Source organism: Mustela putorius, unplaced genomic scaffold (genome assembly GCF_011764305.1).
Source record: "Mustela putorius furo isolate JIRA1106 unplaced genomic scaffold, ASM1176430v1.1 tig00000585_pilon_pilon_pilon, whole genome shotgun sequence".
Taxonomy (NCBI): domain Eukaryota; kingdom Metazoa; phylum Chordata; class Mammalia; order Carnivora; family Mustelidae; genus Mustela; species Mustela putorius.
In genome coordinates this window covers 16156391-16170600 of record NW_025421424.1, presented here as the reverse complement: position 1 = coordinate 16170600, position 14210 = coordinate 16156391, and the positions used below count along the sequence as shown (strand labels likewise).

At 34.1% G+C, this 14210-nt stretch overlaps 1 pseudogene; it reads left to right on the top strand.

The window, feature by feature from the left end:
• Nucleotides 1–274: 274 nt before the first annotated feature.
• On the top strand, nt 275–2449 carry LOC101693027 (annotated as a pseudogene).
• Nucleotides 2450–14210: the final 11761 nt, after the last annotated feature.

Sequence of the window (14210 nt, the reverse complement as noted above, 5' to 3'; positions counted from 1 at the left end):
TGTTGTGTTAGAATGAGTTATTGCCATATTAAAATGCTATTATAGAGTCTTCTTAAAACAAATCAAAAGCAATTACCAAAAAAAAAAAAAAAAAATGGCATTAAGCCTTCCAATACCACTTGAGAGCGAACACTATTTAATTAATTACCAAATCCATTCTTTATCAAATAGGTATTGGAAATCACTCTTTACTAGGCTCTACTTTCATTAAAAAAAAAAAAAAAACAAAAAAACAAAAAAAAAAAAAAAACAACTTTTCCTATGGTGATTAGCCATGGTGGATGTGAAGATCCTGAACCCCAAGACCAAGGGGGCCCAAGTCCAGGGGCACTGGCAATCAACATCATTGCAGCCTAGGAGCTGTAGGACCTCCTGAGGACCAACGTGAGGCCTAAGGACACCATAAAGATGCTTGTTTCTGGGGCTGGAGACAACAAGCTTACGAAAGATGGTGCTCTTCATGAAATGCAAATTCAACACCTGACAGTCACCTTAAAACCAAAGTAACAACAGCCCAGCGTGGCATAACTGGTGATGGTACCACTTCCAAAGTCCTAGTCATTAGAGAGTTGCTGAAACAGGCTTTCTACATTTCTAAGGTCTTCATCCCAGAATAATAACAAGGATTTAAAGCTGCAAAGGAAAAGACACTTTAGTTTTGGGAAAAAATCAAAATAAGCAAAGAAATGGACAGGGAAGTACTTATAGTTGTTGCCAGAACATTTCTCTGTACTAAAGTGCATGCTGAACTTGCTGATGTGTTTGGGTTTTTTGTTTGTTTCTTTGCTTGCTTGTTTTTGCTGATGTCTTAACAGTGGCTGTAGTAGACTCCATTTTTGTCATTTAAAAAATAAGATGAACCTATTGACCTCTCCATGGTTGAAATCATGGAGATGAAACATAAAACTCTGAAACTGATACAAGTCTCATCAGAGCTCTTGTTTTGGACCATGGGGCACCACATCCTGATATGAAAAAAAAAAGGAGTAGAAGATGCACACATCCTCCCACACAATATGTCATTAGAATATGAGAAAACCGGAAGTGAATTCTGGCTTTTTTAAAGAAAGTGCATAAGAGAGAGAGAGAAACTTGTAAAAGCTAAAAGAAAATTCATTGAACAAAGTTTAAAAAAATAATAGAACTGAAAATCAAAGTCTGTGGTGATTCAGATAAAGGATTTGTTGTTATTAGTCAAAAGGGAATTGACCTGTTTTCCTTTAATGCTCTTTCAGAAAAAGGCATAGTAGCTCTGAGTAGAGCTAAAGGAAAAAATATGGATAGACTGACTCTTGCTTGTGGTGGAGTAGCTCTTAATTTTTTTGATGATCTAAATCTTGACGGGGACATGCAGGACTTCTTTACATTGGGAGAAGAGAAATTGACCTTTATTGAGCAATGTAACAATCTGTCAAATTTGTTCAAAGCAACCAAATAAGCACACACTCACTCGAATAAAAGATGCAACAAAAGGGGCACCCCAGTGTCTCAGTCAGTTAAGAGTCTGACTCTTGATTTTGGCTCAGATGTGATCTTGGGGCCCTGAGATCAAGCCTGGAGTCTAGCTTTATGTTCAGTGGGAAGTCTGCTTAGGATTCATTCTCCTTCTGCCCCTCCCTCTGCTCACTCACTCACTCTCTCTCTAAAATAAAATAAATAAATTTTCATGCTTAGCAAAATAAGTCAAGTGGAGAAAGACAACTATCACATGATCTCCCTGATATGAGGAAGTGGTGATGCAATATGGGAGGTAAAGGGGGTAGGAGAAGAATAAATGAAACAAGATGGGATGGGGAGAGAGACAAACCATAAGTGGCTCTTAATCTCACAAAACAAACTGAGGGTTGCTGGGGGGAGGGGGTTGAGAGAAGGGGGGTGGGGTTATGGACATTGGGGAGGGTATGTGCTATGGTGAGTGCTGTGAAGTGTGTAAACCTGGCGATTCACAGACCTGTACCCCTGGGAATAAAAATATATGTTTATAAAAAATAAAAAATAATAATAAATAAATAAATAAATACATTTTTTAAAAAAGGATGCAATAAGAGATGGCTTGAGGCTGTTAAAAACGTTATTGATGAATGCTGTGTAGTTCAAGGTGCTAGGACAGCAAAGAAGCCTTGATTAACTCTAAGCCCCATGTAAAGGGCAGGGCGGAACTTGCAGTTCAAGCATTTGCTGACGCATTGCTCCTTATTCCCAAGGTTCTTTCTCAGAAGTCTGGTTTTGACCTTTAGGAAATGCTAACATTCAAGGAGAACAATCAGAATCAGGTCAGCTTGTGGGTGTGGACTTGAACACAGGTGAACAAATGGTAGCAGCAGAAGTCGGCATGTGGGATAATTATTGTGTCAAGGAATAGCTTCTTCACCCCTGTGTTATGATTGCTGCCAATGTTCTCTGAGTTGATGAGGTCCGAGGAGCTGAAATGTCTTCTCAAAAAGGTTGAAGTTTCCTTTGTATATGTAAATCATGAAGACTCTACAGAATTATCCTAAGAATATAGCTATGGAATTTTTGTCCAAGCTTCAAATAATTACCAAAGGATTTTTTTTTCCAATACAAAAAAAAAAAAAAAGAACATTGATATTCACATTCTGAAGTTCTGAAATTATAATTACACTATTTTTAAAAATTACACTACTGTGTACACACATTAAGCAGTCTGTTTTTATACAATGGACAGGATGGCTTGTTTAGCTTCAGTGATTAAAAAAATAATGTTAGATAAGTATGTTACTTAACTTGTTATTTAAGTTCCTTGGAAAACAAACAAACCAAAATAAATAAATAAATAAATAAATAAATAAACAAAATAAGTACTTCTGTCCTTATGGAGCTTATATTTTATAACATTTATATATGTAAATATATATTACCTATGTAAATTATGTTTATTATGGTAATACATAAAATTAAATATATACATATAAATATAAAATCATTTTATTTATTATAATTTATATAAAGTAAATCGTATAATGGTAGGAAGTGTTATAGAAGAAAAGAAAACAGAGCAGCATTAGGTGTTTTAGCAGTAGAGGCAGTCCCTTGAATATAGGTTGACTTTTACACAAATTAGTAGGGTTGTCCTTAGTGAGCCTATGATATCGGAGCTAAGACGTGAAGTTGATAGAGCAAGTACTGAGAAAAACTGGGGGAGTACATGTGAAACAGAGGCAGTGACACTGGGAAGGATCTAAGGCAAGAAGGGGTCACATCGTGTGTTTGATTAAGCATGGTTTGCTGGGATCGAGGAGGAGAATACTAGGAGATGAGAAGGCTGGGTTAAGTATATATGGCCAATAAAGCTATTTTAGGACTTTTATTTATATTGTGAGTGAATCAGCAAGAGCCGTGGGTGGGATTTGTGGGGAAGATGGGATTGTTTGGGATCCTATTTTGAAAGGACAACTCTGACTGGGGAGTTGAGAATAGAGAGCAGAAGGACAGGAATGGAGAGGAGACCAAAGAGAAGGTGACTGCCATCAGCAGAAGGAGTGGTGAAAGGGGATCCTGTGTGGGTCCCAGCGGTGTAGGAGGGGAAAGTGGTCAGGTGCAGATCTCACTTTGAAAGTTGAACCAGCAGGGTTTCCTGGGTGGCAGAGAAGGGGTTATATGTGGGGCATAAGAAGAAGTGAGGGGGTCACAGATGACCTGTAAATTTTTCTTTCTTCCATGGTGACATGACCTAATTACATTTAAAAGACAGACATATTGGTACTAACCTTAGGTAGGCAGTCATCACAATTCTCATGATTTGGTCTGGCCCGGGTCATAGCATTGCATTTCTGGGATCATAGAGTATTAATCAAACTACAAGAAAAAGCTTCAGAGGTCCTATCTTCAGATATAACTTAGCACAAGTATAGCTTCTTATAGCTCAAGTTGAATGAAATTCTGCCAGCAAATTCAAAGGAAATGTTATCTCCCAGTTTTTCCTTTTTTTTTTTTTTTTTTTTAGCCCTAATAGCTTGTTTTTAATAAAATGTGTAAGTTTTAAAGAAAGAATTAAATGTATTTGAAAAAAGTGAATTGCTATGAGGGTGAAGTTTTAGGTCATTTTAATACAACTAAAATTGTCTTTTGAAAGGCATTGTATAGAATGAGTGAAATAAAATATCAAAGACAATTACTTTTAGAGTCAGTTAATAGTAAAACCAGGATCTTACAAATTAGCCAAAGCAATTTAGTTTATAGTGGGTGAAGGAGTGGTTAAAATTGTTTTTAGAGCTAAAAAGATTTTGTTTAAAACACAAATATTCAATATACTTAGCTGTTTTTAGCTTCTCTCTCTTCTCAACAAATGATATGATAATAATCATACCTTATAGAATTGGAATATAATGATGAATGCAAGTAATTTCAATAAAATTACTTGTAATTATCTGTAACATACATATAAATCACTTAGCACAATATTTAAATATCCAGAATGTGGACACCCCCACAGCCAGCATTCCTTTTCCTTGTAAAATTAAATTCTGATTTTCTTTTGGAAGGGAACCTCTTTACCATTGAATAGGACCTGTTGCGACTATAGTCAGGAACTGTGTCAATTAGTCCTGCTCAGCTGCTGTAAAAAATAAACAAGCTTCTGTGCAGCAAAAGAAACAGTCAACAAAACAAAGGGGCAACACACAGAATGGGAAAAGATATTCACAAATGACACTATAGACAAAGAGCTGATATCCAAGATCTATAAAGAACTCCTCAAACTCAACACATGCAAAACAGATAATCACATCAAAAAATGGTCAGAAGTCATGAACAGACACTTCTCAAAAGAAGACATATGAATGCCTAATAGACACATGAAAAAATGTTCATCATCATTAGCCATCAGGCACATTCAACTCAGAACCACATTGAGATACCACTTTACACCAATTAGAATGGCCAAAATTAACAAGACAGCAACATGTGCTGGAGAGGATGTGGAGAAACGGGAACCCTCTTACACTGAGAATGCAAGTTGGTACAGCCACTTTGGAAAACAGTGTGGAGATTCCTTAAGAAATTAAAAATAGAGCTTCCCCATGACCCTGCAATTGCACTACTGGATATTTACCCCAAAGGTGCAGATGTAGTGAAAAGAAGGGCCATCTGTACCCCAATGTTCATAGCAGCAATGGCCACAGTTGCCAAATTGTGGAAAGAACCAAGATGCCCTTCAATGGACGAATGGATAAATACTATGGTCCATATATACAATGGAGTATTATGCTTCCATCTAAAAGGATGAATATCCAACTTTTGTATCAACATGGACGGGACTGGAAGAGATTATGCTGACTGAAATAAGTCAAGCAGAGAGAGTCAATTATCATATGGTTTCATATTTACTATTTTTGGTACCCTTCATCAGTTAATATCTGATGTCACTTGTGGAGCGTAAGGAATAACACAGAGGACATTGGGAGATGGAGAGGAGAAGTGAGTTGGGGGAAATTGGAGGGGGAGACAAACTAGAGAGACTGTGGACTCTGAGAAACAAACTGAGGGTTTTAGAGGGGAGGGGGATGGGGATTGGGTGAGCCTGGTGGTGGGTATTATGGAGAGCACATATTGCATGAGCACTGGGTGTGGTACATAAACAATGAATTCTGGAACACTGAAAAGAAATTAAATTAAATTTAATTAAAAAAAAAAAGCACAAAGATATGAATAGCTCCAATATAGTAGAACTATATTTGTCACTTACATATGGGTTAAGGATAGGTGTTACAGGATAGTGGAAAGTTCTCTAGGTAGGGATTTAGGACTTCATGATATTTCCCATTTGGTGAGTCTACCAACCCATAAAGCTTATTGAAAATATGTATTTAGCCAGCAGAAGGTAAGAGAGCATGGAGGAATTATGTCTTCTTAAGAGACTAGTGCTTTCTGTGTATGGTTCACTGATAAAAACTAGTCATATGGCCACACTTAATAGAAAAAGGAAGCAGAAAAATAGTGTCCTCAACTACTTAGCTATTCATCATCTCTAATTTTATATAAAGTAAAATTAAAAAAGAAATTTTGATGGGATAACAGGTCATGTTAGTCCAAGTTGTTGAACTTGGATGATGTAGCACCTGAACCCATATTAGCCAAGTATATATTGTCTTCTTTTTAGCTATATGCTTTTGGAATTATTTCTTAGTGGTTGATATATGGATTATAGCATACATCTAAATGTATCACAATATACTTCAGATTTATACAATTGCAGTGAGATGTAATTTTCTTCACAATGGTTTCCTTAACTCTCCTTCCTTTGTGCTATTATTGTCAAATATATTACATCCATATATATTTTACTAATCCAACAATGTAGTGTTATAATCTTTGCTTTATATAGTTTTAAGTCTTTTGAAGGAACTAAGAAAAAATATATTTAACATTTAAAAAAAAATTTACCTTATTATTTCCTATTTTTGGGGACCCTTCATTTTTTCCTGTGGAGTAGAGTTAATATATGATGTCCTTCCTTACTCCACTATAGTGAAGTATATTTGTACTGTTATTGTCAAAGGTCATATGTCTCTATATGATATAGGACCAACAGTTCAATTCTATAGATAGTTCTTATTATATTATTTTTAAAAATCAATAAATGTAACAAAAGAGAAGAAATATGTAGTTACACTGTCTTTTTTAGTTACTGTGTAATTACTTTTACGGCAATCTTTACATCAATTAGAATTACTGTCTAGTGATGCTTGATAACTTTTTTTAGTGTTTCTTGTAAGGTTTCTTGTAATTTTTGTGGCTCTTTTGTCTTTCTTCTTTCCTTCTGGTACTCCCATTAAGCATACTTTGGTACTTTCAATGATGTCCTAAATGTGTTTGAGGTTCCTTTCATTTTCCTGGATTCTTTTTTTTTTTTTTTTTCCCTTGCATTCCTCCATTGCCTATGTTTTGGTAATCTCTCTTCAAGTTTGCTTATTCTTTCTTCTGCCAGTTCAAGTTTGCCCTTTGAGAGAATTTTTCATTTTCACTGTAATTTTCAATTAGCCTACCATACCTAATATATCTAAAAGTAGTAATGTTTTCTAGGGGGAAAAAAATCTTAACACTTTTTCACCTAATAATAACATTTCACTTGAATCCAGGTTTTTCTCCTGCCATTTATTTCACTATCAAAAATATTGTGGTGTGGGGGTTGAAAATAAATGAGATAAATCTTTATAAACAATAAGTTAAAACCTTAAACCTATCACTTACATGATAAATCAGAAAATTATAGAACCAGTTTGAGATTCAGTGCTTTGGATGGTGATTACATGTGCCTTCAATTCTCAAAAAAAATTACAAAAATAACCTCATACATGCTAAAGCTTTATGTCATAAAAGTCTATATAACTAATTTTATTAAAAATTATTAGAATAAAACTGTTGTGTAATGTAATTGCATAATGCAATATATAACACATGTAATATTATGTAACATACATTATTTTATGTAACATAATGACATACTTAACAAGTTAATACAAATGCAAATTTATATGAACTAATCATTAAACATACCTAAATTGGTAGTATTATTCAGAAGAGTAATCATTTTTATTTCAAGGTAGAAATTTATCTGAGCTATTTGGGTGAGATATCATGTCAGTGATTCAGAGGAGGATATCCAGAGGTCAAAAGTCATCATAGAGATGCAGCAAATATAAGGAAAGAGAGCCAACAGAATTTGTCATTCTAGCTGAAGGGTCTTAGGAACAGGAGATTGAGTATGGCCAGATTAAGATAAGATTAAACTGTGTACCCTGAGAATGTCATTCCTCCATCAACTTAATGTTAAAATGAGAAAATCCCATGTAAACCTTGTATCAGGCATTTTCACACACTTCTCATTTAAATGGGACAATTTGTTAGTAATATTATAAAATAAGCTAAATATATACACACACACATACATATACATATACATATACATATACATATACATATGTGTGTGTATTTATTTATTTATTTAAATATTTTATTTATTTATTGAAAGAGAGAGCACAGGTAGGCAGAGTAGCAGGCAGAGGGAGAAGCACAAGCAGACTCCCGCTGATCAGAGAGCCCGATGCAGGGCTTGATCCCAGGACCCAGAGATCATGACTGAAGTGAAGGCAGACACTTAACTGAATGAGCCACCCAGGCACCCCAAAGCTAAATATACGTTGATATGCTTGTGATCTCTGGAGAAATGCTGGTGAAGTGCTTATGAAGGGCTAAAGAAAAGGCATTGATTGTATAGAAAATAACTGTAGAATAAAACTCAAGACCTAAAGTGGGACTGAAAATAACAGTTATGACCACAACTTTCCAAAGTGCGATTCACTGTAATTTAAAGTGATGAATTAACACTTCAGGAAAAAGTGCTTCCGATGAATGGCCACTATGAAAGATGGGGATGTTGGGGAACACCAGGCATTTGGGTACAATTTTGGAAATATGCTATCTCTTCTCAGAATATCTACTCTTTTACTGAAGAGTTTGTTTCTCTTTTATCCATTCATTTGTCCATCCATCCATTTAATAAATATTTATCAGTATGTGTTATATTAATTTATGATGGCAATATTAAGAAAATCAGACAATAATGCATGTGTAACCAGTCGTCTAGTAAAAAGACATTTAAAAACAAATGTATACTATAAAAACCTACTATATATTATACATTCCCAGTTTTGGTGGATTTGAGTCAGAAGTTACATACCTAGGTAATAAGAAAAAAAAAACATGTTCCCACAAAAATTTTATTGACAAAACCCAAAGTGTAATAATAATGACTGAATATATCCTTTTTGTAATACAGATCTATTATTAAAAGAATGGAATTTTTCTTTTAGTTAAAAAAAGGTTACAGTTTAGATGCATGAATATTTTCTATCACAAATTTGAATCCTTACAAAACTGGAAATTTCAGAATACTATTTTATTTGTTGACATTCATTCACCCAGTTATATGTCCAACACAATCTTTTCTTCTTTCCCTTTCTATTCTTGAAAGATGAAAAGTCTGAAAATATGCCAAAGTTCAAAGCCAAAGCAAAGAAGTTTAAATTATGGAAGCTGTATCCACTGTTTAGGCAAACACTTTATATAATTGGCAGTTTTTAAAAAATCTTTTACTCCAGGTGGCTCATTTCCTTTAAGTGAAAAATATATTTTATTTGCATGTATTTGTCTCTGCAGGCATGCATCTTCATAAACAAGTTTTATTCAATAAACTCTTTTGTACCTCCAAAACTGCCTTTATTTTACTAGATTTCAAATCTGTGAGAGCACAAAGCTTTTTAATTCCATGGGCTGGCAATTAATTGCCTGCTGAGATTCCACCCCAGTAGCCAGCTGAACCACCACTGCTCTGAAAATTAAATGAAGCTATTTGCTGTGGTTGTAAGTCATACCTCTATGTCAGATAAACCACAAGTGATTAAGTCTTACGTTACACAAGAAAGGTTTTGCATTTCTTTTGTGGAATTGATTTTCACAATTGGCTACTGAGAATACTTATTATAAAGTACCATTTACAACATTTCTTCATATAATGTGGTAACTTTACCTGTCAATTCTCAGGGACCTGAAATTTGAGGTTTATTGAGCAGTTTTGTCATTGTTCCTTAACAAAGCATTGTATCATTGGGGGAAGAAAAATATTGGTCATTGTTTTCAAACTGCTGTATGACAATGAAAAAAAAATCCACACACATATTTTGGAAAGTGCTAGTATGTATTTATTAAGAATGATAGCCTCTTTTCAAATCCACTATTTTTACCTTAGGTGTTAGTTAAACCAGTGTGTGTACTTCAACCGACTGATTCATTGGCAGAGCAGAAAGCTATTGTCAGGTACACACAGTATTTGAGCCCCGGGCCCCTTCCTTGCCAGCACACCTATAATTCCTTAGGCATTAAGTGTGACGGCAACACCTGCTTCTTTCTTCATAATTGTCCTTTCCTTAATAATGACATTCATTTGAAATATCATACCATATAACACTTTGTACCCAGTAAAACATAGAGTTGATGGAAAAAAATATAATGATGATAGAGTTTTGTGCTACTATAAACGGTTTAATAGAGTATGAAACCGAGGTGAATCTCAGTTCTGATTTTTATTGCACAGATTACTTAACTCATGACATGATTTCAAAGGTTTAGAGGCAATAAACCTGACCTTGTCTTAAATGTGTTAAAGTACATAAGCAGCACATATTCTTACTCATAGCCAAGGGTATAGGAGGCAAAGACACTACAACTCATTTCCATGTCTTGCCTAAATAATGATTTGTTAACAAATTTAGACATGCAAACAGTAAAAGTGAACAGTGTTGGGAGAGTTACTAGGGGGGGTGGGAAACTGATAAAGAAAAAAAAAAAATTAGCTCTTTCTGCATTCAAAAAGAAGTCTGAAGAACATAATCCTAAGAAGGAGTCCACAATCCTAAGAAAGAAGAACACAATTTCATAATGTCAGCCATAATTGTGTGTTGACTGTGTTAGTCATTGCAAAGAGCAAGGAGCTAGAATTCATTCATCCAGACATCCAGTTACCCATTTTTAAATTAATTAAACTAGACATTGATGTTTTCAAGGTACCATCTGAACAAAACAGAAAAATATCTGCCCTCAGGTTACTTATAAGATTAAGGCCAAATTTTAAAAGGACTATCATGCTAAATTAAAGGGATTAGAGTTTATCAAGAAGATGAATAGTCATGTAGGCTTTCAAGCAAGGAGTAACATAATTAGATTTTCCTTAGAGAAAGATAAAATCTTATACCTATCTTATAGATGATAAATAGTCATTAAAGTGTTTTAAACAAGATAGTGCCATAATCAGATTTGTATTGCTATAAAATTATTTACTCAAAGGTGATTTGGAGATTGAATGGGTGAAAGGTGAAATTGGAAAATATAATGAGGGACTATATTCATAGGGTTAGAGAAGTCCTGGAAAAACAACAACAACAACAAGATGGATTGGGAATTTGAAAGAAATTATTTTATTTGCATAATAATAAGGAGGTATTAACCACAAGGTTTAGGAACTGCTAGGATATATCAAATGATGAAGGGATAGGCCAGGATAGTATAATGGGGGTCAGAGGGGCTTGGGAACTAATGACAAGGTTATTTTATACATGTTATCTCGCTCATATTGCAAATAATATACAAATCTTTCTTGATTTATGATGGGGTTACACCATGATAAACCCGTCCTACACTGAGAATATCTGTAAGTTGAAAATGCATTTAATACACTTAACCTACCAAACATCATAGCCTAGACTAGCCTACCTTAAAGGTGTTTGGAACACTTATATTAATCAACAATTGGGCAAAAATCATCTAACACAAAACCTGTTTTGTAGTACAGTGTTGAATATCTCATGTAATTTTTTGAGTATTGTACTGAACATAAAAAATAGAATGGTTGCATGGGTACTGAATGGTTGTGAGTGTATTAGTTGTTTATCCTCATGATTGTGCTACTACCCATCAGAGAGTATCTTACTGCATATTACTATCTTGGGAAAAGATCAAACTTGAAACTTTGAATTGTGGTTTCTACTGAATGCATATTGCTTTAGCACTACCAATGTAATTAGTGATTTCCAAGTTGTAAATTCAGTGGTCAAGTCTCACTCTTCATTTTGTTTGGCCAATTAGTAACATTTAACGTAGCTGACTAATTCTTGTTTCAATAATATTTCTTCATTGGGCTTTCAGGGACCCATATTCTTTAGGTTTTCTCCTGTCTCATTTATCTCACTCTTTCTCATTTCCTTTATTGGTTTCTTCTCTTTCCACCTCCTAATGTTAGTGCTGCTCAAAGCTCTGTTCTCTGTCCTTTTCCTAATTTATATTCATATTCTTGATTAGTCCATCTGGGCTCATGAACTGAAGTATCATCTCCATGCTCTGTAGATGACACCAATTTACCAATTGATATTACCAATTAATGTTTCCTGTTCAAATGCCTTTTTGAATACCAGACACATATTCATCTACTTCCTCCGTATCTCTATGTGGATGTTTAACAGCTATTTTTAATTCACAATATTCAAAAAGTGATTCCTGCTCTGTCCTCTTCCCGCTATCACTTCAATCTGTTTCATTTACAGTGTTCCCTCATCTAAGTTGATGTCCGTGAAATGTCTCAGTGACTCAGAATAAAATACTGAAGCCATTCTTAAATCCATTCTAGCTCTCATACCTCATAGGCCATCAAGAAATCCTATCAGTTCTACCTTAAAAATGTTTCTAGCATCCTAGAATATTTCTCACCCTCTCCACTGCTACATTTGTGGTAAAAAACAAAACAAAACAAAACAAAACAAACAACAAAAAAAACCCACTTTATTTCTCATCTGCATTGTTGCAATTGCTTCACACCCTTGCTTTCACTCTGCCTCTTTAAAACTTTCTTAAAAAAAAAAAAGCCAAAGTGAACCTTTATTTTCTTGTAATTTTTTCATAGTGAACCTTTGAAAAAAGTAAGTCAGTCATGCAATTCTTCTGATAAAAATCTTCGGTGACTCATTATTATTTCAAAATCAAAGACCTCATATAGTAAATGAAGCCTAACATAATACAGTAATCCTAGGAACTCTCTGCCTTCATCTTCTACAATTCTTCCCCTCTTTGAGTTAGCATCAGCAACACATATATTTACTATTTCTCAAAAAAAAAAAAAAATAGATCTGCTTCCATCTTAGAGACTTTGCTCTAATTGTTTCTTCTTTTTGGAATCTTCTCCCTATAGATAGCTGCTTAGCTAGCATACTTGCCTTGTTTATGGCTTTGTTCCAATTTTCTCTTCTCAGTGAGGTCCATCTTGACCACAAAGCAAACTGCCAGAGAAGAAACAAAGAGGGAGGGAGGAAAACCAAGTGTGAGATAAAAGAAAAACTTTACCAAGAGATCATTTTTTTTTTTTTAACTAATAAGGAATTGAGAGTGAGAAAAACACACGATCATGTAAGATAAGGACTACATAGATCAGTTTGATTTAGTAGAAAGATCTCGTTTGTGATCTTGGCAAGAATAGATGATTTGGATCAGTGGAGAGAAAGCCAGATCTGAAATACCACCAAACTGAAAGACCATCTTATTGCCATCTATCCCATTCCCAGTTTTTTTTTTTCTTCTTCTTCTTCTTCTTTTTTTTTTTTTTTTTTTTTTTTTCAGGAAAGGATGGTAAAGTCCTTTTTCCCTATTCATATAATGAGCATAATAATACCTGGCTGGGAATTGTAGAATCTTATCTGGAGTCTCAATTTGAAAGCCACTGCTCTTACACCATCCTGTTGTACTAGGACTTACATTTTGCAGGAAAAAAAAAAAAAAAAACGAGACTCTGGGCCAAATAATGTAATTAAAAACAAAATAAGCTGCGATCCTTTGGAAAGTATTTACTTAAATTTATATTATTTTGAAATGGTAACAAGATGGTATCTTTGAAAACCAAATACACCATTTTATAGATTGATATACTGACAGAATATATTCAAAGGTGATTTTTTTGAGGAATTATAGCATATGTTCAAAATATGGATGATCTTACCAATGTTGGAGTGATAGTTATTTTAAAAAAAAGAGGTACAAAAAGTCAATATCTGTACCTAGCTGTACAATATCTGTACCTGCTGTTTCTTCAAAATGAGAGACCATCTCCAATTGTTATACCTCTGTGAACTATTTTTTTTTTCTACTGATAATGTTATGTTTGTTGAAAAAGTGCTTCAGAGTGCTCTTGAAGTATTACTTGTATATTTCTTATGGAAAAGACATGTAGGGAAAGCAAAAGTCACACTGGGAAAATAACCTCTAAGAGTTTATATTACAGAATCCATTCTTAATATCACTATAACCTCTTTTTTTAAAGTAATAATCTTGAAACTTTTCCTCCGAAATTTACCTGTCCATTTAAAATTTAATTTTTTTCCTGCTTCCTATACTAGAGAACACATCAAATAAAAATATTTTGTTGAGGTGCTCAACAAAATTACTGAGATTACTCAGTAATCAATATCCACTGTGTATTAATGAATTTGGTTTTGCAAGGTCATGACAGGGCTTAAGATTTGAAGATTTGCACTAAGTTGTTTCAATTTTAAGACATCAGAAATCCAATCATTTAGCTCTTTATTTCATTAAATACCTTCATAATAGTAAAAACCATTTAACTGCCTGCTCATTACTGAGTAAAACAAAAAAAA